This window comes from Chelonia mydas, chromosome 9, assembly GCF_015237465.2.
Source record: "Chelonia mydas isolate rCheMyd1 chromosome 9, rCheMyd1.pri.v2, whole genome shotgun sequence".
Lineage (NCBI taxonomy): Eukaryota > Metazoa > Chordata > Testudines > Cheloniidae > Chelonia > Chelonia mydas.
In genome coordinates, this window is record NC_057855.1 from 94,142,656 (window position 1) to 94,170,634 (window position 27,979).

At 42.3% G+C, this 27,979-nt stretch overlaps 2 long non-coding RNA genes across 2 annotated transcripts in view; one reads left to right on the top strand and one right to left on the bottom strand.

Moving 5' to 3' along the window:
- Positions 1-479: 479 nt before the first annotated feature.
- Positions 480-27,972, bottom strand: LOC122461722. The gene is made up of 5 exons (XR_006283842.1): positions 27,897-27,972; positions 26,884-26,995; positions 5,131-5,196; positions 2,051-2,128; positions 480-1,709 (listed from the first exon to the last, which is right to left on the bottom strand). It is a non-coding gene; the product is annotated as an uncharacterized LOC122461722 (long non-coding RNA).
- Positions 27,284-27,979, top strand: part of LOC122461723 — a 35,206-nt gene continuing 34,510 nt past the window's right edge. The window contains exon 1 of the long non-coding RNA XR_006283843.1: positions 27,284-27,407. This is a non-coding gene — a long non-coding RNA (uncharacterized LOC122461723). The remainder of the gene's footprint in view (positions 27,408-27,979) is intronic.

A 27,979-nucleotide genomic window follows, 5' to 3' on the forward strand; every position in this document is an offset into this window, starting at 1 on the left:
AGTCAAAGTTCCAGAAATTCATGAAAAAGGATGAGCCCTTCCTACTAAATCAAGATGCATCAAAATTGCTTCTCTTAAAAAATATTCTATTGAACTGCTTATTTTTGTTTTTACTGGAGAATATACGGTCTATAAAAGTTACACCAGACGAGAAATGGCTGTAATCTTCAAATGAAATCTTTGTGCAATAACATTTCCCTATTAGTTTTTAGTATTTTCTGCTTAATCTGGTTCTTGGTATTGCTGCTGTTCAATCAAATACAGGGATGTTATGTTTATACACTATAAAGAGGGCTTCCATGAGAACACCAAGTTTTCCACTTGTAGGCATTAGTCCTACATTTTATAGGGACACTGTACTCGCAGTATAAAACAAAAACTATAAAGTGATTTTTGCAAGTGATTGGTATTGCTTTTAAATAAGTGGAAAAATCTAATATAGTTCATACACATAGCAAGATTTTTTTGGTATTTTTATTGTACAGAAATATCTGCTCAGGGAGAAATTCTTTTCTTTTTAAATTACTTAGCCAGCTGCTGTGCAACAATTCCAACTATGAGTCAGCCATATGAATATAAAGTTGATTTGCATGAAAGTCCTGTCAAGTTGATGCTCTGTACTTATTTTATAAAATACAAAGCCTTACAGCATGTGAAAACTTTGAATTTTGAAGCACGGCTAACAGGTTTAATTTGAATGTTCATTTATTTACTTGACACCAAAGGCTTCTGAACATGAAATGCTTTACTTCATTGTCTAGCGCCACTGCTCAGTTATCTCGCTATTAGTTATAATGGACAACCTTTAAAAGTATATCCCTGATTTAGGATTATTTTGTTACTATTTATTCACATGAAGAACACATTGGTTGTCTTTAAGACACCATTGAACAAAACACTGAAACCATTATGTGGGTAAACTTTAAAATAAGTGATAGAAAAGTCACAGTTTATTGGCTTGGAATTACGGCTGATGAAATTCACACAACCATCCTTATTCAGGGACATCTACTTGGACATAAACCTAGAAATACAAATGTTTCTTCAAGACAGAGCTTTGTTCTGTAGGGTAAAGATGCAGTTTCCTAGAGCTGTAGCAGCATTCACACGATTTACAAGGTACAATATAATCAATAACTCACAGGCAGAGATGACTTGCTGCAGCCCATGAAAAAAATTGACAAAGTAAATCTCCTGGGTGTGATTCTTCCACCATACACCATGAAGAACTTCCACTGACTTTAGTGAGAGTTACTCATATTTCAATTTATAATTAGTCAAGCTGAAGTATTTCTGCTTTTACCTACAGTATATGTACACCATTTCATTGATACAGTAAGACTCTCAAACAGCTCTCAGATTCTGTATACTGCACTTTGACCTGATCCAAACTCCACCCAGAGTGGGAGTCTGTCCAGTGGCTTCAGTGGGCTTTGGACCATCCTCCTAGAGCAGAATCCTAAACCATTTTTAAAAGGCTGAAGAAAAGATGTGTAGTATCTCTCTGCATTATGAAGGGCCCCTTTTAGACCAGGAGTGGGCAGGATTTGGGGTATGCACCGCAGGAGATATGAAGTCCAGCTTGGCTGGGTAGCTGATGCAGCAGGGGCTATCGCTGGAGAATCTTGCTCTGTGTGGAGCATGAAGTCCTTTGCCCATGCACAGACACTGGAGCTAAATCAGCCAACCATGGAACTCCCAGGATTGCACTATTTGTATGCAAGATAGAGACATTTGATTAATGGCTTATAGTCAAGGTTAAGAAGTGCTCAGCATATGAGCATCTTAAATCCACTTTTACAGAGCATGCCATGCAGTTGAAGAACTCTGTAGGGCATGGCTTTGATTTTGTGCATATAGGCCTAATTTGAAGAACAAACCACTCCACCAGAATTTTAAAAATCAAGATAGGATTTTTCTTCTAAAAAATCTGCTCTAATTCAAACCGGAATTAATTCAGGGAAGTGAAATGGCCTGTGTTATGCAGGAGATCAGATTAGACTATTGCAGTGGTCCCTTCTGGCCTTAAAAATATATGAATCTCATTTACCTGTTTATAGATCCACGGATCACAGGCGCCCTTTTAGCCACAGCATCGCCACTGGGAGCTCAGATATAGCTGTTTATCCTGGAAAGTAGTGACTCTGGTAAAGACTTGAGCGTTATGGTGGATAGAGTCCCCCATCTTATAAGTTTGGCTTACATTCTTTTTTCCTCGATGTCCCAGTTTATATTTGGCTGTGCGTCTGACTTGGTTTGCTTGTGCACAGTTTACCAAGTGATCCAGATGTTTTTTTCTGAGATCTGTCCTTGTTGTTACTTACCACTCTGCCAATCTATCTTCTGCAAACTTTAGCAGTAATGATTTCATGTTTTATTCCAAGCCATTGAAATAGTGTTAAATAGTGTATGGCAAAGAACCAACCATGTGGGGACCTCACTGGAAAAAAACAACAAAAAACAAAAAACACACACATACCAGCTCAATGTGATTCTCTGTTTGCAAATACATTTTTAGACTGGCTAACTGATCGGTTTTTAACCCATTTCATGTGCACCATTTTGATTTTATTTTGTTCTGGTTTCTTAATTAAAAAAAGGCATGTGGTACCAAGTCAAATGCCTTACAGACATTTTAGCATATTACGTCAAATGCTTTTGCCCATTCTCAGCCAAAACTTGTCATCTCATCAAAAAGTGATGTCAAGCTCGTTTATACAAAAGATCTCTTTTCTATAAACCCAAGTTCATTGAGATTATATTAACCTCCTTTAATTCTTTATTCTTAGAGCCCTGTATTAGCCGTTCCACTATTTTAACTGGAAATCAAAGTCAGGCTACAGGTCTATTACCTGGGTTATCCTCTTTACACTTTTTAAAATTTGGTACAATATTATAAAATGGTGAATGGCATGGAGAAAGTGAATAGGGAAGGGTTATTTACACCATCACATAACAAAAGCAGTAGGGGGTCACCTCATGAAATTAATAGGTAGCAGGTTTAAAAAACAAGAAGGAAGTACTACTTCCACAGGTTGACTGTGAATTTGTGTGACCTCTTTGCCAGAGGATGTTGTGAAGGCAAAACTATAAGTGGGTTCAAAACAAGAATTAGATAAGTTCATAGAGGATACATCCATCAGTGGTTATTAGCCAAGATGGTCAGGGACAAAATCCCATGCTCTCGGTGTCCCTAAACCTCTGACTAGATGACAGGTGATGGATCACCCAAAATTGCCCTGTTCTGTTCTTTCCCTCTGAAGCATCTGGCACTGGCCACTGTCACAAGACAGGATAACGAGTTCAATGGACCATTGGTATGACCCACTATGGCCGTTCTTATGATTACATCAGGGGAGTGCATGGTGGGGGGAGGCAAAGCAGGGACATGGGCCTCCCCAATAATCATCTCCACTATTGCCCCCAGCTTCTGCCCTGGCCCCCCCACTCTGGGATTCCCTCTCTCGAGCCCATCCACCCTGCTTTCTCCCAGGGTGGGAGTTGGGCTGAGCATGGTTGAAGGGACATGCCTGGGAAAGGCATAGCAGCTAGCACTTCCACTGAGACCCACTAGATGGCGCCCAGAGCAGGGAAGCAGGGCTGGCAGCACAGCTCTGCAGAGAGGGTGTGGGAAAGCCTGCTGAGTCCTATCTCTTCTTGCCCTCAGCCTCCAGTAAGTGTCTGGAGTGCACCTGGGGTGCACAGAAGGGAGCTTGGGACAATGGGGGTGGGAAGGCAGCTGGGCCCAGGGGCTCTGGGTGGGGGGGGGGGGGGTGATGTTTAAAGAGCCCCTCCAAAAGTAGTCAATATAAATCCCTGCATCATTTAGCTTTTTCTCATTTACAGAACAGAAATATTTATTGAACTTTTTTTCTATTCTGCATTATTGACAATTCTACCATCTCCATCAAGTAATAGATAATACCATGGTTATTCTCCTTATTTCTGCTGAGTTTTCCTTTTGTACTTTTGCTTCCCTTATCAATGTTCTACAATGTCTAGCTTCTAATTTATACTCATTGCTGTCAATTTTTTTCATATACCAAAACAATATATTTTAGCATTGCTTTTACTTCCTCGCTAAGCCCGGTTGTTGTTTTAAAAAGCACTATAGCTGCTTCTCATGATTGTGGGTCTTTGCCTTTTGGGGCATATAATAAAATGTTACTAACCATTCCCAGTTAGCATTCAGATTTTTCTGATTAAAAATTCTCTCTTCCAATTGATTTCACTCATTTTTTTTTTTAAATTGCCCTTTTTAAGTCCACAGCTATACAGGTTTCTGGTTGGAAGTTTATTTTGTTTGCATATAACAAAATGTAATCAAGTCATGATCACTTCACCTAAAAAACTTACTTTTTGAGAACTTTTAGTTCTCTGCTCAGTTCCTCTTTAGCTGTCAAAAAAAGAATTCCCCATGTCGGATGCAATATTTTTTTGATTTAGGAAATTGTCGTTGTAATTTTTAAACATTCCAAGGACATTTTGGTACTGGCAGCATGAGACTTGCAGTATGTCACTCAGATTCAAGTCCCCCATGATAAGAGTTTTTTCCACCTTCTATCCATTATAGATAGATGCTTAAGAAACCAGTCAACCGGTTCCCTAGCATTGTTTGTGGTGTCTGTTACAGACACCAATTAGTACCTCATCTTGTGCTTTATCTGCTAGAACACTGATCTGTAAGAATTCAAGATAACTTGCTTCATCGGTAACAAGTAATGCCATTTTGACAGAGTGTCACTTTCCCTCCCGTTTATCCCCCACTCAATCCTTCCTAAATAGACCACCACCAATGATTTTAATATTCCAATAATGTCACTCTTCCCACCAGATATCACTAATGCCAACTAGTTTCAGTTTATTCTCATAAACTAGAGGAATTGCTTACGTATTGCCCAGAATACTAGCACTGGTGTATAGGCAAATAACTACTTTTTTTTAAAAATGCCCTTGATACCTTGATTAATTTTGTTCTTGACATCTTGATTTGGTGTGAAATGAATGCTCATTTATCCTAACCTCCACTGCCCCCAGCCTAGCCAGGAGTAGCAGCTGAGCTCAGCACAGGCTATGAGCCACCAGCTGGGGTGTCCCCAGTGCCACCCATCTCCCTGTGCAGTGATTTACCTCTTCACGGGCTGCTCCGGGTGCCCGAAAAGACGTGCCCATGCCGCTGGAGAGTGGTGCGTGATTCTGGTGGGGGAAGCCACAAGAGCAAAGTCATTTTTCTGCAGGGAAGCAAAGAAATCTATAGGGGACATGAATTCTGCATGCACGCAGTGGTGCAGAATTCCCCCAGGAGTAAGCCTGTTGTCCACCTGTCCCTTGCAGAATGGTTTTCCTATTCTTGTTAGGATAAAGCCCTTGAAAAGGATCATCTGTCTTTTTTGGATGACTGGAGATCTCTTTGTGGGCACTCTTGATAGTGATGACCTCCTTTGAAAATCTGCCTTTGGGTCTACATAACTTTGCTATCTTCAGTTAGGGTGACCAGACAGCAAATGTGAAAAATCAGGACAGGAGGTGGGGGTGGGGGTAATGGGAGCCTATATAAAAAATAAATAAGAGACCCACAAATTGGGACTGTCTCTATAAAAATCAGGACATCTGGTCACCCTGTCTTCAATATCTAATTTTTAATCTGGCCATTAAGTAGTTCTTATCCCCAAATGCAATACTTGTGTGTATATGCTGAATCTCACAGCATGACAATCCTTTTAGATTTGGAAACCCACATGAATTTGTGGGGGGAAATTATCCTGAATGATTGTTCTGCATTTAGTCACTTTTGGTTAAAAGTAGTAAAAGCATTTTTCCATCAATAGCAGCTGATCTTTAAAAGACAAGTCATTTGCAGTAGCAATATAAAGATACATACCCTTCTGTTTAAAACCTAGAGTAGTCAACAACCAGACTATCAGCAAGAGTAAGGAAGCCCACTGAAATATTTATCAGTTTTCAAAGTCTCTAATGCAATGAAAAAAAATGCATAGTCTGAGGTTAATATTGTCTCCTACATTTTACTTATTTTGCGGGTGGTGATATACGGGGAAAGTTAATGTTGTTAAGCAGAAGCATGTGCATTTTCCTATTTTTTTTTTTTTTTATTGCTTTTGCAAATGTAACCTTTTCTTTAAAATTTTAGGCTAACATTTGTGAGGGTTTTGCCCTTTACGTAATTGATAGAAAACCGTACCTCTAGAATCACAGAAATCCTGCTTGAGCAAGGTTTTTTTGACTGAGAATATGAACGAATGCTGTAGTCGTGCGAGACAGAAATCCACCTACGTCCTGCTTTACAAGCATTTGGGGCTATCTTGTTTTGCTGAACGCTTCACACGGGCGACGTCTACAATACCCACAACTGGTGGAGACGGCGTGTAGCAAAGAGGTAGCTACATGCCAGTGCAAAGCACACTGTGTGTAGCTTCGCTTGCCAGGGAAAAGCTCTGGCCGAGGGGAGGCAACAAGGAAGGACTACAGCAGCAGAGAACTGGCTGAGCCTTCCCCTGTACCAGGGAAGGGCTCCAGCAGTGAGAGGCACCTGGACACTACACTGCTAAGACTAGCTGCATAGACAAGGAGGCAGAACTTAGGCAAGTAGAGAGCCACATAGGATGCACCCTTCGGGTGTGTCTTTACTTGTTCTTCCTCACTGCTGTGCTGTTATTATACCCATGCTAAGGGGACTAGATATGCATGTACCTACATGCCCCCAAAAGAAGAGTGCTGCATAGATGCACCCATAGATAAGTTTTACTGAGTTAAGCAAACTGATGTGGCGATTAATGGTTTGACTAAACAATTGGTATGTAGTCTATAGGAAGAAGAAAATGTCTCTCACTGTTAGAGCGCAAGATATCCAACCATTACTAAGGGAGAAAGCATACTTAGAGGGGCTTTTTTAATTGCATCAGAAATTATATTCCATAAAACAAATTCACAGTACTGTAACACAGGTGTGGATTATATCTGGACACAGTCATAGCATTTTAGTGTAAGCATAATTCTGTAATATGTATGTGAGCAAATCGAAGCGGATTTAGAAAAAACAAGATAAGGACTTAAATATATCAGTGTTCATGCAGCTGTTGCAGCTGAGGTAGAAAAAAACCCCAACAACCCCATTCTAATAAGTAGACATAAGACCTGATCCTGTGGGATGCCACTAAAATAAATCAGAAATGAGAACTCTCAGTATGTTGCAGGAGGGATCTCAGAACCTAGTTCAGGTTCACTTCCATATAAAGTAGGCATTTAATGGCAGCATATCCAGATCCATGGCAGACATTGAGTCACTGCAGAGGAACAAACAGCTGATTTCAAACAATAACAAAAAGATATAAACAAAAAATATTTCTTTTCCAGGGGGTTTTCACTTGGAGGGGTCAATCTGCAGAAGCTGTGGATTCGAACACTCTAGAACAACAGTGGGCAACCTGCGGACTATCAGGGTAATCTGATTGCGGCCCACAAGACATTTTACTGACATTGACTGTCTGCAGGCATGGCCCCCTGCAGCTCCCAGTGGCCACAGTTCGCTGTTCCCGGTCAACGGGAGCTGCAGGAAGCGGCAGGCCACAGGGACGTGCTGGCCACCGCTTCCCGCCGCTCCCATTGACTGGGAATGGGGAACCGCAGCCACTGGGAGCTGCAGGCAGCCACGCAAATGTAAACAAACTCTCTGGCAGTCCACCTTGCCCACCACCATCTTAGAACCTTTTCAAACGGTCTTATATTTAAAAAAAAAAAAAAAACTACATGATTTTTTTTTTTATCCTCCAGACAAGCACTACAGAATTAGGGAATTCAGAGTTGAGGGGGAAAAAAATGTATTATCATCTCAATATTACTAAAAAAGATATAGAAACGTACCATGAAACAATACCTAAACTCTACTCACAGAACATTGTGATTAAGGTATTTTAGTATTTGTGGTCCCAGACACGATTGAACTCATTTTTAAAGACATGCTATCTCAATCCTACCCCAGCCATGAATTATTTAGAAGGTATTTTGTTCATTAGAAAACTTAAATTCAATCTGCAGTTTTAAATGCAAGTGAGACGCTAAGGTCCCAATCCTGCAGTGAACTCTGCCTGGGTACAGGGGTCCCCCAACGAGCAGTAAGCTCAATGCAAGCTCCTTAGGAAGATGCTACGGTAGTAGTTAGCAATAGAGCATGTAAGTGCTGGTTAGCATAAAATTATTTTCTGTATCAGAATCAGGTCATGCTAACAACAGCACTTCCTGGGAGGAGGAGGGGAATTAAACCCAGTTATGTGACTCTAGCTATAATTTGCTGTGCTTGTAACTCAGGATTGCTAACAAATTCATAACGATCCCTCCACGTTACCTTTCCTGGATACTGATTGACATATTAATAAAACTATTTACAGGTAAAGTACAGTGAGAAAAGGCAAATGGAACAAGATTTGACACTAGGTTTACAGAAGATTCCAAGTAGATGCCATTTCTAACATAATTTGTTTTAAATAATGATGACCCTGATTCAACAGAAACACTAGTTTCTAATACCTTCCGAGCCAGGCAGGCACCAGATAGCTCCAAAGAATGCTGCCGTAGGGGGAGGAATTCAGTGAGACTGCTACAGAAGTCCACATTAAATAAATAAATGCAGTTCCACTCAGCACACAGAGGTGGTGACTTGCCTCCCAATTCCCAAGGTCTTGAAAACTCTCCCTCTTTACTAGTATAATGTGTGTTTTTAAACACTCAGACTTTAACAGTGGCACTGGAACATTTTTAGTAGTGGGGGCACTGAAAGCCAGCCCCCTTACCCCTGAGGGCTGGGAGCAGAGCTGTGTCTCCAGGACAAGGGATAAGGGGGCCAAGGTCACAGCTGGGGGTGGGCGTGGGGCTGGGTGTGTAGCCCCAGGCAGGAGCTGGCAGGCAGAGAGCGGGGCCGGTGCCCCAGAAGCAGAGGCTTGGCAGTGGGGGTGGGGCTGGTGGCCGGGACCCGAGCCCCAGGTGACATGAGGGGTTGGGGAGCGGAGTGCAGGCGGAGGGCCAGGGACAGGGCATAGGCACAGCAAACACCCCCAGGTTTTATGCGCAGAGCCAGTGGCTGGGGAGCAGGGCCAGAGGTTCTGCATAAAACCTGGGGGTGCTGCAGCATCCCTACTTCCCGTGCCTATGGACTTTAAGGTTTGAAGGGACCATTGCGATCATCTAGTCTGACCTCCTGCACATTGCAGGCTGCAGAATCTCACCCACCCACTCCTGTAATAGACCCCTAATCTCTGGCTGAGTTACTGAAGTCCTCAAATCATGGCTTAAAGATCTGGTTCAAAATAGAACCTTTTCAAAATTTATTATAAGATCCAATGACATTACGTTCTAAAGTATATTAGAACCCTTCGCTTCTGTAGATCGACCTCTCCAAGAGAAAATCCCCTGGAAAAGAAACATCTGCTTGATGAATGGTGAGCAAAAGCGGGTGGAGACTTGGCTCTGCCCACTCAATGCATTGGTCAGTGCAGCTGAGCTGTTACTCAGAAGCAATTATTTCCCGTTCCCTGCAGTTACGTCCCACCCATTCCACTGTACTGATATGATTTGTCCTGTCTAGTCCTTTGTTAGCAAAAAGGCTTGAAAACCGGCTTTTTATAAAACAAAACATCAGTCACATACAACCTGATACAACTGGTGCATTATAAATTGTGTTTAAACTTGACGCAAAACTTCACATGGAACCGGAATCACTGATGCAAAACACCCCATAAGTAATTATGACTGGAAGTAGTAGGACACCAATTTAGTATGAGAAGAGATATGTTTCTCACACAGACACTATGAGACAATATAAACACCTGGATAGTTCTGTTTAGCACCACTCAGAAACTCTCTCTAAAAATAATCAGAGAAATGCTTCGAGGAAAATGCAGCACATTAAGCATGTGCCATGTGTTTTAAATAAAATGCCAAGTTTAATGCTAATAGCTATTAATCAGAGCTTTCTTCCATGTCATTTCAACACATTTAATTTCTTAATTTGAAGTTTGATACTACATGGTCTTAAAGATTCAGAACCCATGTTCATCCTGGCATGAAATAGTCATTGTCTGTTGACAACATGAACAGCAAATTATTATTCAGGGCTTCATTGGATTATTACTACAGTTTGAAAATATCCTAACAAAAAGAGACAGTTCCCCTTGTAGCCTGGGGAAGTATCAGAAATAACAGAGATGAAAGAATTATTTAAGGACACGGAAACAAAACATTAAAATAAACAGAAGGGATCAAGCCTGAAAATGTAAACCGGACCTTGATCTACTGCAGGTGAAAATTCATTTGGTATCATTCTACCACATCCAACAATGTTATTGTTAAGGTCATTTTAATGTTCCTGTTATACACCTGGTTTTCAGTTCGCATCTGGTGGAATGTCAATGTTGAGGGCCATCAACCCACTGAAATACACATATGCAAAATATAAGGACTTTCATGCTAGTTTTGCATGCACAATTTGGCAAATGCTGTCAGGGATTTGAGTGCACATTCAGGCAGGCACTTCTTGAAATGTGCGACTTGTACATTTTCAGTGCTATGCATGTGCGTGTTTACAATCACATGCACATTCCTAGTCTGCAAATTGGTCCTGTATAGTATTTAGAGAAAACAGATTAGAGATTTATAGAGGAAGTAGATTTCTCTTATATATTAGAGACACTTTTCTCACAATTCCAGCTAAAAGCCATTTTCCTCTTCCAAGCCTAATACTTGGGGCTAAATTCTATCATTAAGGAGATTTAGAAGTGGCTCTCCCAATTGTCTGGATATCCACACAGGAGCTGGGCAGCAGCAATCATCCTGCAAAACTGTCTGCCTGCAACGCAAGAGCTCTTCTGCGAAAAAGATTTCTACAAAACTCAGGCACATGGTCTGTGTTCAACCAACCAACCAACCTGGAAACAGAACCAAGGCTAGATTTAAGCATCTGGTAAAACATTCTGGAGGGCTGTCTCACTTTAGTTCTAGCTTCTGGACAGTGCTTTTTGAGTAATCCATTTTCTTTTGTACACTTGGGGGGTCTATCTACACTCACAAATTTCATTGGTATAATTCACTACCAGTGCAATTCCACTGATGGTAGCAATGGCGGAGGCTGGAACACACACAGAGCTCAGGTATTTGTTAAACACCAAGCAGGATTAGTCAAGATGGTAAAAAAACATCAGAGTTCTGTCTACGCTACACTTTCGCCCATCAGTGGCCTGCGTTAGTGGCAAGTAACAATTTGGGAATTTGGTAGTATCAACAGGGGGCTGATCCTGCAAGGTGCAGAGGACCTCCTGTTAAGTGCCAAAGGCCCTCCACATCCACTGAACTGATTAGGAGTTCAATGCACTCAGCAGCTTGCAGAGGGTGGTCTCAGGCTTGGTTTATTGTGCTAACATCTGAACTACATTTATTCTTGTGCTGGAAGACTGGAGTCACAATAGATATTCTGAAACATTGGTATATGATGGATTATGGTTTTCCTAAAAAATCATGCAAAGGTTAAAGCTCATAACTCCTGTGCGGTGCCCCTTGTCAAGTCCTCTTTAATTTTCATCAAGAGGTTAATTTCTCAATAAATAAAACAAAGCAATAGAGATGGTCACATCTTGTGATCTACCAGAACTAGGTCTTCTTTGCACACTGTTCCTAGCATACCGTGGGTAGTGACAGAAACAAATGAGAAATAATGTATAGAAAGGTTTCAGAGTAACAGCCGTGTTAGTCTGTATTCGTAAAAAGAAAAGGAGTACTTGTGGCACCTTAGAGACTAACCAGTTTATTTGAGCATGAGCTTTCGTGAGCTACAGCTCACTTCATCGGATGCATAGCATATCGTGGAAACTGCAGAAGACATATACACACAGAGACCATGAAACAAAACTTCCTCCCACCTCACTCCCCTGCTGGCAAATGTATAGAAAGTGATAGAACAGGAAGGAAAATTCGTGTAGCATACAGGGATCCCAAATCCAAATTTTTGGTTGAGACACACAATGCCGATTGTCATAGTGGTCTTCTAGCATGGCACAGCCTAGGCAGCATGAGAGAACGGAAGAATGGGTATATAACATGGCTTTTCCTTCAGCAGGCGTGAAAGTCACATGCCACAAAAATACTGGAACCATCTCCCACATGTTGAATATACAATTCCTCTTCTGTTGCATTCGCTCAGACATGGTGTCCAAGTAACTGAAAGAATAACCAGGAAGTCTGCAGTCGCCAAATGAATTTTCACAAAACGTTGCATCTACTGTGGTCACCATTAAAAGCGTCCTTCCCCCCCCACCCCGGCTAGCTGCCAGAGTAGAGACCCACACAGACCCCCTAGGTATGTACTCAGGTGGGTAGCCCAAGCCACTGCCCGTGCTGCCCCTGCTTACACTGCTATTTTTAGCAAGCTAGCTCAAGCAAAGCCAGTGCGTGTCTATCTACCAGCTCCGGGAAGCATGCACACAGCTGCAGAGTAGATGTAATCTTAGCTAAGTAAATATGATTTCCTCAGCATCTGGGCCTTCTTCATGCTGAAAACATTACAGAGTGATGAAACCAGCTTCCTCCAAGACAGTCTCCCATATACATCAAGGGTTATGTTCAAAAGTCACACCGAGGCTGGGTTTCTCACAGGCCTATCCAAAGCCCACTGAAATTCCCAATGAAGACACCAGACTTTGTAGCTATGTACACACTCAGAAATTGTGCCTGCAGTTAGGTACCCACAAAAGGAATTGCAAGCACAAATCAAAAGGAATTTCACCTCCACTGCGGAGTGTCAACAGAGCAGCTAGGCACAGGGAGCAGAGGATTCATGGTGCTCAAATTCAGGGTCCGTGTGCCCTGTTCATAGTGAGCTCCAAGTAACTTACTGCAGGGGCCGTTTGGAGTGGGAAGGACCTGGAAATTTGCAAGTAACTAAAAGCCCCTCCACTTCCTTTTCCGTGATCTGCAGTTGAGACGAGGGGCGGGGGGAAGGAGAAGAGAGAGATTCTTCTCACCCTTCATGCCAGGGCAGTACCAAGCATTCAAACTTGGTACAGGATTAGGCCCTGTAAAGCCAAGTGAAGGCTGTGACAGATACTAGAAGGAAGCAAATGATATGACAACATTAGCCAGAAGGTGATTAACACAGTGCTAATAATCAGTGCAGACATTTGCAAATATATTACCTCTTTAGAGCAGCATCTTCAGAAGCTGAGAATTGAATGCTGAAGGGTTTCTCACACTAGAATTGTAATAGACCTCATATAATTGGGAGCACTAGCACAGATGGGTCATATAAAGAAGTAAAATGGATAGTAAAGAGTCCTGTCGTGACAGTAGAATTCAGTATGGTAGAAGTTAATTCTTAAAGACTCAATTTGCACTTGAAGCTTTAACCCTTTGGTTCTATTAGGGCCCAGCCCTGCAATTCTGTGCCTACAAACTCCCTACTGTCTTCAGGGTCAAGTTCTAATGACATTGCACAGATTACTGAATATAACATTTTATTTGCTGTGCCCTCTGGTTTCACTAATAGCCAGTGGTAGTTATCAGTTGAATTATATCTGATTCTATATTTCAGGTAGTCTTTCAAAACAAAAAGCCCTCCAAAAAGTGACCTTGCCTCAATGCCACATGCTTGTTTCCCTCAAAATATCATGAGCTAAATTCTCTACTTATGTGACTCCACTGAAATCAGCGTAGTTCTGCCAGCCAAAAGCTTGTACCAAGCAGAAGAATTCAAAATATTAGATTGGGATCTTAATGTAAGAACCTCCCTCTTGCATGGGTCATCAGAAGGATGGGAATCTGTGATCTTCAGCACCTTAGTACAGATCTGACCTAAAGAGAAAACTCCTCAGCGAACAGAGATAACTGGGCATTTTCCTTTAGTGGATCTGTCATTCAAAGTGGACAGGAAACACATTTTGCTGGTGTGCTACATCTGTACAATATAAATTAGCTTAAATAATAAATTAACAAACATGTTGCTATAAACATATTACAGTAGCAGAATATTTATTATATATCTATTTAATCTGGTTCCCCAAGACTTTTGGGAAAAACTACCGCCCTGTCTAAAAAAGCCCTTACATTTCCCTGTTCCTAACTCAATATTTTCCACTGAGAAATTCTTCTCTCCTCAAATTTAAAGGCAAGTGAAGTGAAAGCGAATAGACCTGTAGGGAACAATTTTTGATGTAAGAAATAGATTTGCCAATTTAGAAATCATATACTTCTAAATAAAAATTTAGTGAGATGAACCTAATGTCTGACTCATGGTAAACGTCTCATGTTTATTTTCTAAATATGGAGTAAAACCGCCACCAGTGCGTTCCAAGCAGCTTTGATGGGTAATCTTTTCCTTGGCACATAGGATGCTAGAACAAACTTCAGCATCATATATACAGGTAAGAATATAGAAAAAGGCCTTGAGAAGTTTAAATTCTTCACAATTTATCTTAGTAATAGGAGCTTCTTAAATACAGAGAAGTCGAAAATAGAACTATTAATCTCAGCAGCTGACAGGGTATATTTCACCCAAAATTTAATAGTAGGAGACAGGGCTACCTAGACTTCTTGTTCCAAGAGACTTTGCTGCTACTCCATGATTGTCTGTCTGGAATGAAATTTTCCCTAACGTACACTTTAGGGAAGGGGGGGGGGGGGGAGAGAGAGTATTCCAAGAAATCATTTCAGAACTAATTAAATAAATAAAGAGGTACAACTAGTCCAGCGTGCTTCAGCATTGTTCTCAAAACAATACATTATTAAACTGGGGCTGCTGTCTCAATTAGTTATCTATAACACAACTAACCTAGACCTGTGGTGAGCCTGGCATCAACTAAGTGACACAAGGTAACTACAAGAAGCTTCCTAGAATGGCCTTTCTTTCAACGACCAGAAGGAGCTAAGGTAATTAAGTTAATAACATAACCCTGAGTGATGGCTGAAATTCAGAGCAAGAAAAGCAGAAAGTGAGCTTCAGGGAATGCCTGCGTTTTAATGGGGGTAAGGGAACCTGTGACTACATCCTATTGCAAGTCTTTTGCTAATAAGCAGTGAAAGCAATATAGAACTTACTAGGCCATTAGATGAAATCTTGGAGAGGATTTATGGGTTGGAAGGATGAAAAAAGTAGATACCACACGGTAACCTTAAGTTAGAAATAGATTGCTCAAAATGTGCCATTTTAATGTTTATACCCAAAGAGCACATTTTCACCATTTCAAAAGCAGTTAGTTGCACTTTTGCATTGATCTCTTTTTCAGTGCTGACAGTTGTATTGACTTGAAGAGGGCGTCTTTTTCACTTGAACTGGCTGAATTACATACTAGGAATATTTATTGGGCTAAATTAGCCCTTTTCCCCCCATTCACAAACAGGTTGTGATTTTTACTAATTTGCTCAAGATTCACAATCATTCCATGAACACTTCCACCCCCACCCCCCCCACCCCCAAACTTATGCTAGTGTCTATGCATAGGTCACTATGAGCGTTTGTTATTCATTTTCTGTACTGTCACCTGCATCAAATGGTATTGTTCCTGTTCCCTGACTGGGCAACCTGAAATGCATGAACAGGAGGGATCCCTCTTTCTGTTTGAAAATAGTTTGAAAAATCTATTCTATTTGTCAAATTATCTATTTCCTTGAACAGCCTTTCAAATAAAACCTTGCTCACCTGAGCATTTGTAAAGACAGAAATTAAATGGGGGAGGGAGGCCACAAATCCCAACAAAGAGTTAAAGAGTTTGGTTTTCTTCCATAAAAATACCTGCTATTTATTTTACTTTATTGCCATATTCACCTAGCTCTAGTTGTCGCTAAAATATGTACTCCTATCCCATGCACATGTTCAGTGAAATCCTGGACCCATTGAAGTCAGTGGAAAAATCTCCATTAACGTCACCAGAGCCTGGAGCGTGTCCTCCTTGAAAGGAAACGAGGTGGTCAGATTAGAAAGATTAAACTAGAAATGGCTGGGTATGATAACAGAGGTGCGAGATGAAAGGTGGAGAAAGTCTTTTGGGGAATGAGATTAGGGAGACCCAAAGCATCTCTGTTTCATTACACCTTTTAGAAGCGCTCTGTTCATTCCAAACACAGAAAATACATCTTGTTCCATCCATTACAGTAATACTCAATATCCTCTCTCATTGTCTCTCTCTGACACAATCCTGCAACATGCCAACCACCTTCTGTCAAGTGCCGTGTGCTCTCAAATCTCATTGATTTATAGACTATACACATATCAGTTGTTAGTGTCATGCTAACCTTTACCTCAGACATAAGGGAAATACCTTTCCTGTCTCAACTGTACTTGCGGAAAAAATATGATATAGAGATCCATGTAAGAGTCAGATTTTAGCTAAATCTGTGCGGCTCTCAATTGCTTTTCTGTACGTTTTTATACTAGCTCTTTCAACATCGCCCTGCCCTCTAGATCTAAAAGCTGCATTAGCTGAAGTACAAGAAAGTCAAGTGACTTGAAGGATTACAGAAATGAACTACCCAATCATCCAGATTAGCCAAAAGTTTGGCTACCTCTCCTGGCCTCCACCTACCTTTCCACTCAACTAATATCCCAGCCAGCACAACACAGGTATCCAAATGGGGAAATTTTATTACAATTGAGTAAGACTTTCATTCTATCATTTGACTAGAAGTTTCACACCAAGGTCCAGCCTAATGGCAGGGTCATCTATTCTGCTATTTTGGTAAAGCTTGTTTCTTATGGGTAGGCAGCACCAAGGTCATGTTGCAGAGACACCATTCTCAGCTCCTGGAGGCCAGCACATATTTGGTCATTCAGCAGTAGCCCACTTGCTATGTAAAGAACAACACTTATGTGCGAGCAGTGACGTTTGTCCCAGTGATAGGCTGTCTAGAAAGAAATAAGGACACTTGAGGATTTACAGAGACACAGCGTGGAGAACTTATTACATCTGTTATGAACAGCAAGACTTATTTTTATGCAACGTTGATTACTAATTTCATAATAGCATAGGGCAAGGTCCCAGATGTTCAACTGAAAGGAAGAGAACCATCTTTAAAAAACCACCCACAAAAACTATTGAGCCTAATGTGATCTCACTTAACTGTATTTATACTGATGTAACTCCACTGACTTGGATGCAGTCACTCCTGATGTCAGATTCTGAACCATTACCCTGTCAAGTTAGCAACTCGTCTTCCTGACAACAGGATAGAATCCCAAGATGTTGCAGCAGTTCCAAAAGTATCAAAGCATACTTTAAGTTTTGTGGCTCTTAAAGCATTGCGCAGTGCAAGAATTCAGAGTATTCATATTTCTCTTAGTTGTAACATTAAAAAGAGTGATGAGTTATCACATAACCACTAAGAATCAGAGCTGGTTAGAAAAGTTTTGATGAAATTTCTTCAAAATATGTTATTTTGTAAAAGCCATATAGTTTTGCAGAGGAGCATCTGTTTCAATGAAGTTTTCATTAGGGAGCTTTTTTTTTTTTTTTTTTTTTTTTTTTTTTTTGGAGAGAGAGAGAGAGAGAGAGAGAGAGAGAGAGATGCACACTCGGAAGCCCAATTGGTTAGGGCATTAGTTTTGGAGGTGGCAGACCCATATGAAACTCCCTGCTCTACCTGATTCAGAGTGGTATGGGATTCAAAGCTCTGTTCTAACTCAGAGAGAGCAGGGACTTGAGCCTGTGTCTTCCCCATAGCCAGTGCCCTGATCACCAAGCTAGAGACACAGATACAGACATTGAAAAAGCTCAGGTTTTGATCTGAAAAATGGATATTTTGACAATTGACAATTGACATCTCATGAAAGTATTTGAAAGGTCTCGGTTTTGTTCCAGCATGTAACAAAAACAAATTCTGAAGCCTCGAAAGTTGCCATGAAAAAAATGGTCGTCCTTTGGACAGCTCTGCTAAGAACTTTGGGCACACTTGAAGGTCCTTTCCTCTTTCCCTTCCCCAGTTGTCTTGTGTGCTTACATATTGCAAAGGCCCAATAAAATGTGTTAATAGGCAGAAAACTTTTTTCCAATAGGTTGTTCTTGGAACTTAAGACCAGCCAAGTACATTGTTTAAGTTAAAGTCAGTGAGCTCAAGAAGGACAGTTGCAAGTGAAAAGACTGACACTGTTAGTGATTTATATCAATTTAAGATGAGCTGGGAAGCAGCGGTAGAAAACAAGTCAAGCTGAGGCTAAACCTAACCATGCTTGGAGAATGAATCTTTTGCAAAAGTCTTTTCAGTCAAAATGAGTTGAAGATACAAGGAAGGAGACCGGAGAATTAGAGAATATAAACAACAGGGGCTAATCTAAGCCCAGAGAACTTTCTAGTAAAATCTGTAAAGGGCAGCTCTATGTCATACAGACCATTATTACATGAAGTCTCACAATTATAGATGGGCAGAAATTTCCCTTTCAAATGAATTTTTATTGGAAAAAACAGTTTGCACAAAAATCAAGATTTTCAAGACCCTTTTGGTTTTCCCATTGGGGAAAACCTAAGCAAAGTATATTATTTTGGGTTGGTGCAACCTGAATGAAATATTTCAATTTGCTGAGCTGACCTGAATTTTTTTGTCTGAGTCAGTTTGACATTAAGCTGCATTTCCTTATTTTGGTGCACTAACTCATGAGAGTTATAATTTGAGGTACCTGAGATCATCTCTTCCCCTATAGGTCTTCCCTCTCAAGCCAAACTATCATTTCCCATGATATAATATAATCTTCCCTCTGATTGAGCACCATGGTGTATCATGGGAGATGTAGTCTGGTCAGGGATGCCAGCCCATAGGAGAGAATGGGAAGACCAGACAAAAAACTACAACCTCCATGAGACAATACATTTCCACCAGAAAATGCAGTTTAATCTTGAACTGACTTGAAATTTAGTTTTTCAGGTCAGTTCAAAAAAATATTTCAGTTTAGGAATATCAAAGTGTTTCACTTTGATCAAAAATGCCAAAATAAAACATTTCATCACTTCCAAATTAAAGATTTTCAGAATATTTCATTCTCAGAAAGATTTTAATATTTCAACTTTTCATCCTGATTTGGGACAAAACCAAATTGAAATATCATAACTTTTTATGGAAAAGAAATTACAGTTTGTGCTCCACCATGCTCTCAAGGCTCACTATTCTACACTCACCTCTTTAAAGTCAATGTAAGGCAGCTCAAAGAGATAGAAAGCCATGGACTCACGTGCCACCAGTGTGGAAATAACACTCATATCAATATAATCTTCTCCACCAAGATATCCCAAAGCTAAGAAGGGAATAGCAGATGGATGGATGGATACTAATGAGCTCGAAATCCATCTAGAAAAGATGGACACAATATAGCAAGAAACGCTATGGAAACCTTGCCAATACTCTAACCTTGCCAAAAATAAAAGACATCCGACCAAAGAAAGTCAAAGTGGTGTAAACCCTTGGTGTCATGGTGGATTCCTCACTGCTCCATTATGTGACACATTACGTCACCGTGGTAACAAATGCCTTCTTCTCTATCTCCTTGACTAGGAAACAGTACTATGTCATTTTGGCCAAGAGCCTAATCACAGTTTCACTCTAGATTCAGCTATTGCAACTTGCTGCTTCTGTGGGGGAAACACAACATCAGGCAGCTGCACTCCCGCTCCCCACATAAATAAAAAGGCCAGCGTGAACACGTTACTCCACATTCATCCTAGAACAGAATTCAAAAGTCCTTGCCCTAATTTACAAAACCCATAATAGGGTTGAAATCTGGCTACCTCAGTGACTGACTGAGCCTTTGTGATACTCTAAGACAACTGTAGCTAGAAGGACAACAATTTAGCATACTCAGCAGCAGGGATCGAGTTGTGGCACTCCAGAGGACATGAGGCGGACCATAATCCTGACTGTGATCAGACTGAAAGAAAAGATCCTCTTATGATATGCTGTTCCCCAGAAATGTCACCCGTTAAAACAAAACAAAACCCCTCATACTTATTTTCTCATTTATATTACCATAGCACCTAGAAACCCTAGTCATGGACCCAGGGCTGGATTAACCATCAGGCTAATAAGGCTATAGCCTTAGGCCCTCCTATTTTTTAGGCCCTACTGGTCAGGCAGGGGGCGAGGAGAGAGGGGGGAGCGAGTTTGCTCACGCAGCCCTGCTGGAGCGTTCCTGCCAGCAGGAAAGGCAAAGCAGCCCCCTGTGGCTTGGAAGGAGCTCAGCTGGGCCAGCAGCCAGCTGCTTCCGCTCCCTCCCATCTGCATCTCCCTGTGCTGCAGGAACATAGTGCCAGGTATCCGGTTAACACTGGTGAACAGACACTAAAAATCTGGTTACCACAGGAACCCGTGCCAGCCATGGGTGTAGTTTGAGCAGGCACTGCCCCCCGCTTCCCCGCCCACCCCCAATTTCTCCAGAGCTCTGCTTAGCTGTCGGGGAGGGAAGAAGTTCCCTCTGTCCCTCTCCTCTGCTGAGGCTGGCAGGCAGCTCCAGACCAGGACGCTGTGTCCTGGGTCCTAGCGCCCATCACAATCATCTTCTATGTGTGCTGGGTCCCGTTTCTGGACAACTGGTGAGTGCCTGTGGGGGGCAGGGCAAGGGGGTGATGGGGGAGAAGAGGCAGTACCAGAGCGGTGGGTGGGAAGCTTGCACAAAAACTGCACACAGTCTATTCAGCTCCAGCCAAAACTATTGCCCCCCCCCCACCTTTAAGGATCGAATTCCCACACATTTGTAGGAAAAACAAAACATCCCATTCTGAATACCAGTCCTTTAACATTTACAGAACCTTCCATCGAGGGGCTTCAGGTTTATGATGTGCTGTGTTCAATACTGTATTGAACTGTACTAAAAATCAAAGACATCCAGTGTTTTCCTTTGATGTATTTTTTCTGAACTGGGATGCACAGGGCAACTCAGTTCTTTATGCTCAGCCTAGTTCCATAGGCCAAGGCATCTTTGTAGTTTTAAGGGGTTGCAAAAGCACTGGAGGAAGCTCAACATACAATGTTGTAGGTTTCTCCCCCCCCCGCCCAAGCATAGGCGCCAACTCCGTGGGTGCTCTGGGGCTGGGAGCATCCATGGGGAAAAATTAGTGAGTGCTCTGCACCCACCGGCAGCCTACTCCCGTCCCCCCCGCCCACCTCCTCCTCCGCCTCCTACCCTGAGCACGCTGGGTCCCCGCTCCTCTGCCTAGCCTCCCAGCGCTTCCCGCCCGGCCAACACTAAACAGCTGTTTAGCTGCTCCGGGAGGGGGGTGGGGAGAAGCAGGAACGTGGCCTGCTTGGGGAAGAGGTGGGGCCAGGGTGGGGATTTGGGGAAGGAGTGGAGTCGGGGCAGGGACAGGGGCGGAAGGGGATGGGAGCAGAAGTCAGCGCCTATGCCCTCAAGGATTTTAAATCCACTTCTTAGCAGGCTATGATAGAAAGACTGGCTGAATAGGCTAAAGGCAGGTTCTGTCCATTTGCTGGTTCTCTAGCAGCTCAATCCATGATGAAAGTACCTCACATTTGACTTCTTTTGAGATTCACTCCAAAAACTTTAAGCTAAATAAACATGAAGTTAGTCCTCATTTTTCTGCCCCAACTCAGACTAACTTCTTTCCCAAGTGGGCAATGGTGGGTAAGCAGGGAATGTGTGTGATTCGAGAAGCGAATGAGAACACAGGACAAATCCTGCTGACAGTTACACCTGTGTAGTCTTATTGACTTCAGGGAGAAGAGATTTTTGCACAAGAATAGATTTTGGTCCCTTCTGCTTTTTCTACACCTGGTATAAGCAGAATCTCATTTACTTTCCTCCCCTCAACTCTGAGCACTTTAAAGGGGAAAAAATAAGCAAGGTGTGCTTGATTTACATATGATAACAAGACAGGAAGCTTTCCTTGATTCTACCCAAGCCTTAAACACCAGCCCTGATGTAACAAGGGTGTCACCACAGCGGCCTTGGCTGGACTGTTCTTTTGAAAGATCCTTAAATGGTTCTTTTAAGATGCTGATTTTCAGTGAAGTCTTTTTGTTCAGGGGGGCAGAGAACACAACAGGGATTAGCTCTGTTTTGTCAACTCCTAGTCATTCAAAAGCTGAATTGTTTACTGTTTGTACAGTGACTTTGAGGAGCTAACATAGTACAGAAGTGCTAAATATTATGACTGGGCAACCATCTAAAGATCTGTGTCACTTCTAGCTGTTAGCTTTTTCTTACAGAAATCTTAAAATAAACAAATGCAAACTCTAGGGGGGCTGGTGCACACAGAACTCATGCTTAAAAACCCCTCATGTCAGAGCTGCTAATCACACATTCTAGAATAGATAATACTTAGCCCTGCCATGAGTGCAAGGGGACTGGACTAGATGACCTCCCAAGGTCCCTTCCAGTCCTGTGATTCTATTCTATGATTCTAATTGTGGAAGAGCTTGGTGACAGAAGGGCCCGATGTGGTGAATCACTGGAGATTAGCTATACAAACTGGGTATCATCCCACAAATATTTGGATTCAATGTGAAAACACTAATTCATTGTCTTCAACCAGTGCAACACTGGGAGGCAGCTTTCAAAGAAAGACAGCCTAAAATACAATGCCACCCAATGTAATTTTCCCCACTCCTACTTCCTCTACTTCAGTGGATTTTACACCGGAGTGGTTTTCTTTTACATAATAAAAGCTGGCTGCCTCCCAGACTGTGGTCAAGTGAGACAGGGTGTGTGGTGTAGAGCTTGGGGGAAACACCTGCAAGGCTTGTCTTTGCACAGTGCCAGAGGAGAAACACAGAACAGAGAGCTTCCAATCTAAGGCAAGAGACGACAGACAGATACAGGCAGACAGACAGGGGAGTACAAGGAAGCAATGAGACACTGGTAGTCAGCATGATAGTCAGTGGCCTGTTGCCAAGTTTTATAGCATCACTGTAGATGAGGGATTTAAAGGAGGGCGATGAGGTAGTGAATGTTTATGGGGAGGTTCTCCGAAGTGTGAGGGGCACCACGGGAGAAAGCACAAAGGTGCATGTTTGTAAATTTGACAAGTGGGCAATGGAGGCTGGAAACATGGGCCAATCAGAGGCCGGAGATGACCTCTGAATAGTGAATGAGAGGTGATAGGGCAAGGATGGGTCATGAAGGGCCTTGGAAATGTGGATAAGTAGTTTAATAGAGATAGATATCTTTGATAGAGATAGAGAAGGTGGAGCCAATGGAGGGAGGCAAAGAGGGGTCTGATATGGTCAAAGCAACAAACTAGGAAAATGATCTTTTCAGGAACATTCTGAAACCCAAGGAGACAAAGGAATTTTTAAGACAAAAAACAAAAAAGAAACCCTTTTCTGCTTCATCATAGTTTAGTGCTAAGATATCAAGGCAACTAGAAGCTTGTGTAATGCCGACAGACCCCGCCTCCCCAGTCGTCGGCCGGCAGAATCGAACTTGGGGCCTCTGGACCTTTGTGTATGAGCGAAAAGCAATATGACCCTTTGCTAAAGCTATAGAGCAGACTCAATCTCTGTCTCTAAGTGGTCTCGGTGCCACTAGATGGAACAGAACACAATACCCAGGAGGTGTGTAGGTTACATACTTCCCCTAGCTGAGGAAGCACGTCTCGAGCTTTAGAAATCCCGGACGAGCCCCCACTTGTAACACTTACCGACCCCGGTCCTCGGTGGACAGGATTGAACCTGGGACCTCTGAAGCTTAGTGCATGAGCCTCTACTGCATGAGCTAAAGCCATATGCCCCTTAGCTAAGGCTGTAGAGCAGACTCAATCTCTCTCCAAGTGGTCTCAGTGCCACTAGATGGGACAGAACACCACACCCAGGAAGTGTGGGAGTTATATTTGCAAATACAGTAGATAGATTCCAGCACGCTAAACAGTGCATTCTGCACTTAGATATTATAATTGATTGGCATGTGGCTGACAGCTCTCTAAATTTACAAAATCAAGTTATATATAGATCGATGAAATGTGATTTACTACAATGAAAGACCTCAGTGATTAATTTGTATCTGGATACACATGGATACAAAAATATTTACAAATTATGTGCAAATTGTTTATGAAGCCGGGGGGGAGGAGGGGCTACGTTAGAACTCACCTAGTTCTTAACTTCAAATGCAGCAAAATAAATTGTTTTCTTTAGACAAATAAAAGGGCAGCCCAACCCAGAGTGGAATTTACAAGACTAGAAGTCCGCAATTTCAGCATAGGGTTTAAATGGCACACAATATCAAAAGGTTTGGAAAATGAATAAGGATTGCATTAGGTATTTACCCACAGCCCATTGCATTATCAACAACCCCAGTTAATCACTGAGTTGATGATGCAGTAGAATTCTTTGAACAAAATCCTGATGGTAGATTTTGGAGAGTCAATATGCATACAATTCTTTATCATTCGTTTACATATAGGTTTCTCGAAAAGTTACAGTCTTGGAAATACTGAAATAGAATAAATGGTTGACAGATTTTTGCTCAAATCACCCATTTTTAAATACAGATATCATTTTAGAAATATTGTATAGAGATAGCGTTTGCACCACTGCTAAGAGAAATGACTGACAGCAAACTTGAAATGACTCCAAAGTGGTGACATTTCTAAACCCTAATGTGTTTGTAGAGGACATATGTATAGCATACTTTTTCCTAGATCAGAATAAAAGCAGCTCTGGGTTAAATTAACATCAGGGATACAGCTGACTGAATCATTCAGAATGAATAATTTATTTGACAAATTTAGCTTTTCCTGCTTTCCACATATTCATAAGCAGAGCCATTTTCTGTGTTAATTATTTGCATGTATTCTGTATTTTGAAAACTCCCTGGGTTAACAGTGACTATTTGAAATTTAGAAGTGTTTTGCTTCATTGTGATTGCCCACATAATGCACATTGTCTTTGATCCAAATAGATAAGTTCAGAGGAACGTCTCCAGTGAACACTGGTGTTTGTAAACAAATTCTGTTTTTGCAAATCCTTGTCCATCCAGGTCTGAAGTTCACTTTCAATGACCATTTCTGATAGTAAAACTCAACACAGCTAATATTCAAAGAAAGCAAATACAAAGGGAGTACGAATACGACCAAAGAATGTTCATTTAACATCTGATTGTTGCACTGTTTTCTGAACGCTACTTAGGAATCAAGGACAAATGGTGCAAGTTATGAAGCTCTTTACTGCAGTACTACATTTGCCTATTTTAAAAGCATCTACTGATAGTAGAATATGGAAAGATTATTAGGTGAAAATATATTTCTAACAAAATATTTTCTTTAAAAGGACCTGCTGAAGTGTTACAGAAAGCTAGTTTATCTCATTTTGATGTTGGACTCCACTTAAAAACCTGTAGACTAAAATAAAATACAGAGGGAACAACAAATAACCGAAGGTTAATAGTGACCATGTTCTACTGCCTATTTCTGAAACAGATGTTCTCAACAAGCTTTTCATCTTACACTCTAAGAAATCAACCAGCTACAATGAAATTGAACCCCCTCTTCCTCACCCATCCCTACCCTCCCTCCCACACAGTCACCTATATTGTTTATCCTATTTTGATATTTCTCAGTTCAAGTTACTGAGGTATCCTTTGAGGGGAAATCAGCTTGTGTTATAACATTGTCCAAAGATAGGAATAACTCAGATTTAAAATATGTAACCCAATATCAATTCTATCAGCCTGTCCAAAACCGGGGAATAATTAATAGTTATGAAGGTGTTGGTAAAGACTCACCAGGTAGGGGCGTGTTCAGATTTCCACTTAAGCAGGACTTAAATTTCTCTGTTACACTTCATTGATTTTAGTCTTGGGCACATTCACTTTTCAGATAACATTTTTATGTAATTGAAATATAGATACCGAGCAATTTTTGATGAGGAAATAATTAAAATGCTCCTTTTTAAAAAACTTGGCTGGCAAAGTTTCTTCACCCTCCACCCCCACTAATGTAACAAAATAACAGCCCTCCCCTAAATCCACACACACACACCGTGCACTGCAACAGCTACTATATAGCATCCCTGGCTCCAACAGTCCCCATCTCCAAAACCGCTTCCCCCTCCCCATTCAGTTCTAAATGTCTCATCTCACCCTCTCCCAGACTCCCACTGCACATCCAAACAGTTCTGACCCCACCAACTTAGCACCATTCAGCTTCCTGTTCTGGCACAACTTTTAATCCTCCCTCTGGTTCAGCTCGGAGACACCCAACCTCTTTCCTCAGCCCAGCCAATTTCATCTCAACCTCACAGCTCTGACCCCACCTAGGGCCACCTTCAGCTACTCTGAACACCCCTTCTCCTTGCTCCCACCCCAAGACCCAGCTGTGATTTCCCTTCTGTCCTCACCCCCATGTTTCCATTCTGAACCAGCTCCAATCCCCACTCTTCCTCCACCCAGCTTTGACCCTAGCTCCAAATATAGCTCTGTCTGTCACAGACACCCCCCAGCCCAACCCCTTTCCCTTCCTTTCTTCCACCCACCTGCTACACATCCCAGTATCAGACACAGCCACTCAAGAGCACATCTCTGGTTTGGCCAGGCTAACAGATCAGCACAGCTAAAGGGTTGCTGATAGCACTGACTCCATTTTCCTTCTTCCCCTCGCAGCACTTTGGTTATGTTTCCCTTCCCTACTGCTTTCTGTGTCTTTAGGGCAGCTTGCTGTTCTCTCACTATCCCTGGAAATGCTCTTTTTTCTGTTGTTAGGGGAGCTGGGACTGTTTGCTGCATTTGCTCTACTTATGGCCTGCACACCCAGTTTCTTTGCAGAGATTTGTCCTTGTGGACTTCTCTATCCCTGACTGGTACTTTTCTTGCCCTTTCAGCTCTGTCTCTCCTCTCAGCAGAGCTCCTCTCCAAGGAGCAAAAGAACAAACCCTCCCCTCTGTCTACAGGGCTTCACTTACTTTAGTTTCTTCCCTTTCTCTTCTCTTCTCTTCTCCTCTCTCTCTCTCTCTCTGGGAGGATCACAATCCACGTGATGGAGGAAGGTGCCCACAGAGGCAAACCTGGGAATTGCTTAATTAAAGCCAAGCAACCCAGAAAAGGCAACACTTGTTGAGCCCCTTCACTGTTAACTCTTCCATTGCCAACCCAGCACACCTCAGCTGACACTTATTCTGAAAGGGTGTGAGCTTTTTCTCAGTCAGCCTGTTCCCATCTCTAGTCATAAGCATGAAAACTTGTCAGAGAATCTTAAGATGTTTTCCCTGGGATCAGTAAATCAGTATTATTATCTCCAGCTCGGCCTATCCTTCACATCATGGGGGAGAGGGAAGTGGCCTTTCTACTGAAGATAGTGCCTCCCTTCAGGTGAGAAGTAGGGGAGTGATCCCCTGAAGATGAAGGGGGAGGGCTAATTGTGCCCCTCCCCAATGATGGGAGGTGAGGAGAGATGTCCCTTCCTGGTCTCCTCCAGAAGACTCTAAGGGTGAGTCCTCACTGTGGGACCCTAGGTGGGGGAAGCAAGGAGCAGGGGGTGTCTGCTTCTGAGGGGCTAATACAGAGCTGTGAGGAAAAAGTGGGGGAGGTTAAAGGTGGGCCTAGTTGGGGGAGAGGGCATTATTGAGCATTAGGCAAACCCTGTCACCCCTCTTCTGGCTGGCTTCCCCATATGGACACTCATTGCAATTCCCCATCCAGAACCTGGATTATGGTGGCTGGTCTAGTTTAGGTACTGGTGCAGGACTTGGCCCCATAGTGAGAAGGAGCAATGCTGGCCACCCCGTTGCCCACTTGGATTTGGCCCCGCTAGCCCTCCATCATGATAGCAGAACTAAAATTGAACAAGTAGGGTTGTGACCCCAGGCATCAGGTTGTAACTCCACTCACTCCTGCGTCAGTACCTGAACCAGACCAGCCGAAGCTCAGGTTACCCTCCTCCCCGAACTGGTTGGCCCTAGGCATGTACCCAACTTACCTATACAGTGCTAGGGGAAGATGAGGAGATTGGAACTAGGCTGGGGTAAGCAGATGCAGAAGGTCAGAGCTGAGATGTGGGGT